Raw genomic sequence first — 6249 nt, 5'->3', positions numbered from 1 at the left:
GACTAGATTTACCAGAAGGGCAGACAGGGGGAATGGATGAGGGTGCTGACAACACAGTGGACAGTGACAGGGATGGCAGAGTATGGAGGCTCTAGTGGGAGAGGAAGGCTGTCTACCTGATGAGTTTGTATTCATGCTAAGATTTCGAGGAGCTCAGAAGGTGGGAGACTGTTACCAGTAATAGTCATGTATATAGAGATTAGAAATGCATGTGAAAATGTCTCAATGTCAATTGCCTTGGTATGAATTCTTCTTTATGAAAAAAAAAATAGAATAAGAACAAATCATTCTGGAAGAACGCAAAGATAAAGGGTAGCTTTAGATACTTAAGTGATAATAGAATTTATTCTCATAATTGTTTTAATAGCTTTTGTATAATCCCCATCGCTATTAATGAGATATAAAATGTATTTATCAAATCTGTAATCATTATGCCAAAAAATTTGAATTACGTAACATTTTGTATATTGTTAAAACTGTAACTTTAATTGTAAAAAAAATAATTTAAAATAAATAAATTTGTATGAAGTTATAGGATATATTTTGGTCATATTTATATTCCCTCCTCTTTTCTAGATCACCCCTTTTATTCCCCCACCAAATTTCATATATATATACTAAGGAAGGCATATGGGGTAAACTTTCTCTGGTTTTACAGGCTCAGAGATTCAAAGAGCTCTGGAATTGTTGGAGAAAACTTGGTTTTGACAAAATAAAAATGAATCTTCTTGAGTTCTTGCCACATAGTAATCTACTCGTCTCAAGCTGCACACTCTGGCCTTAAGTGAGTTGACTTTGTGCTGAAAGAAATAACCCTGTTGTGTTGACAAAAGGGAGTTGCAGGCATAATGAGAAAAGCAGGAGATGCTGACTCCAGAGATTTATGTCAAGTATCTAAGCTTTGATAAAGGAAAAAAAGCACTAGTGCAGAGCTGCCCAAGTCGGCAGTATTGCTGACTATGATCCAGGAAATTGGGTAGTACAATTATACTGCACGAAATAGGGATGAACTGGCCTTTTAAACAAAGCTGAATAGCCAACATCCTCAGCAAGGAGAAATCTGACATGTATAAAGGAGAAATCACTGGACAGGTATTGATTTTTTTCTAAGACAGGGTTCTGAGCCAGCACTGATTTATGTCATCAATACCTGACCCCTCATGATTGAAAGTTCTCAAAGAGATTCATTATTCCCATATCAAAATAATACACCATATATAATATGGGGTCATTAAAGGGGTTAATTCAGCAAGAGCAATACAACTTCTAATTAGGTATGTATCATACACACATATGTATGTATATATTACACATAATGAGAGCATTGGAAATCTGAAACAAGGATTCAAAAATATCATGGCTGATAGACTCCAGTACCATCACCCAGAGAGACTGTAAAACTCTGCTTTTAGCAACAGAAATGTCATGTAGACAGATATCAAAAAAGAAACAGGAGAGTTACAAGCTAGAATGAGTGGACACAGTATGCCATATCAGCTAGAGTATTCTTTTCCTTACTCGAACTTGGAACAAGATGAAGGAGAGGGTGTATAATATACTATAAAACAAGTCAAAATCTCATTATATATGAATAAAATTTCATTATGCATAGATAACCCATTCTCATCCATTCATCAGTTGATGGACACTCAGGTTGCTCCCACTTCCTCCCTATTATGAGTCATGGAGCAATGGAAACAGAAGTGCAAGTGTTGCTGTGGATACACAGTCTGTTGTGCATATGCGGAGGAGTGGTGATGTTGGGTCACATGCTTTTTCTTTCCATACTCATATCCACAAAGGCTGTGGTAATAGATAGATTTACATGGGAGGGAACAATGAGGTATTGAGGAATTAGGAGCACAAAAGGAGCCATGTGACATGAAAGTGAAAATGAGGCTAACAGGAGAAGTATATAAGGAAGGAAGTACAGGAGGACCAAGGAGAAGAGAAAAAAGAATTGACAAAAAAATAATAAAAAATGCCGTAATGAATCCTAGTGTATTATATGCTACTTAAAAAAATTAAAAGTACAATATTCTGGGTAATTTGGGGAGTCTTTTTTACTCTGATCAACAACTCTCCTGTCTGGCACTGTTTCTTGTTGTATAGCCTTTAGCTATACATGTGGAATCATGTAGTAATATTGTATGTGTAATTTTTCTATAGTGTTTTGAACCAGTATGTTTCCCTGTTTTTTTTTAAAAAACAATTGGACATTATTTTTCTGTTGTCTCTCTCCCTGTCTAACCCTTCCTTCTTCCTCCCCAGTTAAAGTACCCCCATTTTCCCTATTTCACCCTTGATAATACCTGTCTCCCATGCCCCCTTTGAATTCCTTTCCCTTTACCACTATAGTTCCTTGTGTAAATTTCCCTCTCTCCCTCACATTTAAATACCCTCATTTTACACGTTTCTCTTTTGGTAACAACTGTCTCCTACTCTTCATCTCTCCATTACATGAAAATTTCATTATTGGTGCTGGACAATTGATTGATGTTTCCCTTGCTACCTTCACAGTGCTCTCCACAGCTCTGAGAGCTAGCCTTCAAAGGAAATGACTTCCAGGTCAGTTCCAGCTCCATTGCTCCAAATCCTGTGTTCGAAGTAAGTTCTGTCTTCAACAGTAGGGTATTACCTTAAAGTTCTATGAAGCAATCAAGGGCTGTGGCAATAGCCTATGTAATTTTAGGAGTCTCTTGGACCACCCTGGCCAACAGCTCAATGGAAAGCTTCTCCTGTCTGGCACTGTTTCTTGTTATGTAGCCTTTAGCTGTACCCATGGACAATGTAGAGATATCAGTTTGTATTAGTCATTAAGTTTTTGGACTAATATGATTCCCTCTGGCTTTTTAAAACTAGCTAGGCATTATTTGTATGCCCCTTCTCTCTCCCTGTTAACCCTTCCACCATGGTTTCCCCATTTCTTTTCTATGGTGAAAAGAGCAGTGATGAACGTGGATGTACAAGTATCTCTGCTGTGGGATGAGTCTTTTGGGTCTATGCAAAGGAATGGTATAACCAGGTCATATGGTAGATTCATGTTTAGTTTAAGAGTTCTCCACACTGCTTTCCATAGTGGCTGCACAAGTGAATGAGTGTTCCCCTTTCCCCACATCCTCTCCAACATTTGGTGTCATTTGTTCTCTTGATCTTTGGCAGTCTGACTGGGGTAAGATGAAATTTTAAAGTGGTTTTAATTTGCATTTCTCTTATTACTAAGGATGTTTAAGGTGTTTATCAGCCCTCTTTATTTCTTCTTTTGAGAACTCTCTGTTCAGATCCATAACCCATCTTTTAATTGGGTGATTCATTTTCTTGATTCCTTGTTTTTTGAGTTCTTTATATATTCCAGATGTTAAACCTCTTTCAGATGTGTCTCTGGTGAATGAACTTGCATGTACTTGTATTTGGGTCTTCAATTATGTTCCATTGATCTATGCATCTGTTTTTCTGCCAGTGCCATTCTGTTTTGTTTTTTTCCTAAGTGAATGCTTGTTTACAATAAAAATGTGTTGCTTTTCCAAATATAGAATTGGATTCCAATAAAACAATTTAATAAAACAAGGCACAGTGTTTAAGGCAAAATTCACAATGGTCATATGAGGTTATATAATGTTAATATAAGAATCCATTTTTCATATCCTGGGGGAAAGGGGAGGAGGCACAAGAACTGAAATAGTTTAAATATTATTTTTAGAACATTTGCCATTAGAAGGTAACATATAAATTTCACATAATAAGACTATCATTTCCAGAAAACAAAACTTCATTGTTGAATTACATTTCTGAGTTACATTTTACATTTTTCCCTTTTTTTTTTTTTAACTTTTTAAGACAGTGTCTCCCTGTAGCCTCAGCTGACTTGGAACTTACTATGTAGACTAGGCTGGCCCTGACCTCACAGAGATCCACTGCCTCTGCCTCACAAGTGCTGAGATCAAAGTCATGCACTACACCCCTGACCAGTTTTAATTATGTATATATCTCTACAGATATTCCTAATTCACTTCAAGTAAAGAAATTAGAGCATACATAATAATCTGACCAAAGTAAAAGAACAAATTTTTAGTATCTTTTGATGGTATTTAAAGCCCCCAACTTTATGAAAAGTTAAAAGACTGCTTATTTTAAAAAGTTTTTCCTTTGGGGCTGGAGAGATGGCTCAGCAATTAAGAACACTGGTTGTTCTTGCAGAAGACCTGGGTTTGAATCCCAGCACCCACATGGCAGCTAACAACTGTCCATAACTCCAGTTCCCAGGGATCCGACAGCCTCTTCTATCCTCTGCAGGCATTGCATGACACAGGTGAACTTATGTACATGCAGGCAATACATGTATACACATAAAATAAAAAATTAATTAATTAAAAAGTTTTCTCATTATATTTTTGTTTGTCACAAATACAAAGTGGGCTCAGAATTCAACACACACCTCAATATAAGTCTCCATATGATTGTTTAAAGTGACTACTGGGGTAATTGTGTTTCTCAGTAATAGATCAGTGCCGGCCATTTAAAACAGCGAAAATGGAGATTCTCTTAAACATCAGTTGTAGACAGAATTAACCAACTTAGTTATATTTCTCAGGACCAGTAACAGCAACATCAACCTTATCCCAGTCTCTTCCCTGGCTGGAGATGTGAATAAGATATTTTATCCAGTTTATTCACAGTCAAAAGAACAAAGCACGTTCTAGTGAAGACAGGTGGTCTGTGTGTATGAACAACCTTCATTAAACTTGTAGATTTAATACACACTACACTGATTATTTTCATATGAATTATTGAGGCTGACTAATGCTAAGTAAAGGCCAGTTATCATTCATATGTAGACTATCATCTGCATGTTCATGTTCATTAGTGGAATGTTTCTTAATTTAATTCTTAGTAAATGGATCAAGAAAAATGTGAAAGGAAGCTCTACATGTAATAATATGCACACACCCTCCTGTCAACTTACAAGAAAACCAGCGATGAAACACGCTGGGCTTCAGAGTGACAATATTTTCACATGATGCTATAAAAATAAAGTTGGTTAGGAACTGCTGTTATCCTTTGTGGTACCATATACATTTAAAAAATAAAATATTCTGTAAGAAAATACATCTTTTCACTGAGGGGCCTTGAACCTTACGGCTTGGACCTTCTATAACAGAATGCATGATTCAGAGTCCTTCCTCAGAAGCCCTGCATGTTCAGTGGGCCCCATTTTAGACAAAGGAATCTCTCAGGACCAGTCTTTCTCCTTCAAGTCAAATAAAGATCATAAGGCTGTCACAAACAATTTATCAGATGACACAATTTTCTAAATTTTGTGTCAAACGGAGGGACTTAAGTCATTTATTTTCTGACCACAAAGGATATTGTTAACTAATATTAAATAGATTACACTATGATGAAAACACAAGACTACATGTTATTGACATCATACATGTTCTACAAGGTTGAATGCTTAATATATAGTGAAGGTTAAGTAAGCGTCTCTATGCAAAGGAATCAAAATTATGTATTACTAGTCATGTTGCTTAAAAGCTGCACAATAGCCTTTATGTAGTTAAATGTCTAGAATAGCTTAATAACTCAGTATTTCTGACTAAACTGACAGTGATATTATAATAAAATCTCTACTTTTAGATGAAAGGGGGATCACTTAAACTTTTAAACTAAATGCAGCTAAATAATTTTACATACATATTATAACTGATAAGGCTCTGTCTATATGAAACCATATGAAAATTTAGAAAGAATAACCATTAGTTTTATATGTAAACAGCTACTGCTAAAATACTTTTAAAGATAAAACTTCATTTGAAGTTTTAAAAAAAAACACAATAAAAGGGTAAAGACTAACCAAGACTACCTGCTGTATCACAAATTCCAGGTTAATGAGGTGCTATTACTTTCTAATTCTAGGGAAGAGCAAATTTGTATATATATAAAAAATGATAATCCTATCACTTGCTAGCTTTCCATTTATGGAGAGAGATGTGGAAAGCCTGTGAGTTGCAGGTACCGAATAAACTTAGTCATAAAGACTCTTAGAGGGTAGCAGTAGGCCAGGCCATTGGTAACTTAATTTTACAATGCTTCACTATTACTCTAAAGGACTTTCTTGGCTCAGGGATATCCCTGGGAATCTGTGACTTCTTTCTCTATCTTTTGTTGCTGTTAAAGATGTTTCTTAAATTTAAAATTCCAGCAATTAGCTTCCTCTTTCTTCTTTGTTTAAACTTGCTGTTTGGTGTC

The sequence above is a fragment of the Nannospalax galili genome, unplaced genomic scaffold (assembly GCF_000622305.1).
Source record: "Nannospalax galili isolate Female #2095 unplaced genomic scaffold, S.galili_v1.0 scaffold564, whole genome shotgun sequence".
NCBI classification, from domain to species: Eukaryota; Metazoa; Chordata; class Mammalia; order Rodentia; family Spalacidae; genus Nannospalax; species Nannospalax galili.
The sequence above is the reverse complement of the archived record's forward strand: the minus strand, read 5'-3'. Positions refer to the sequence as shown.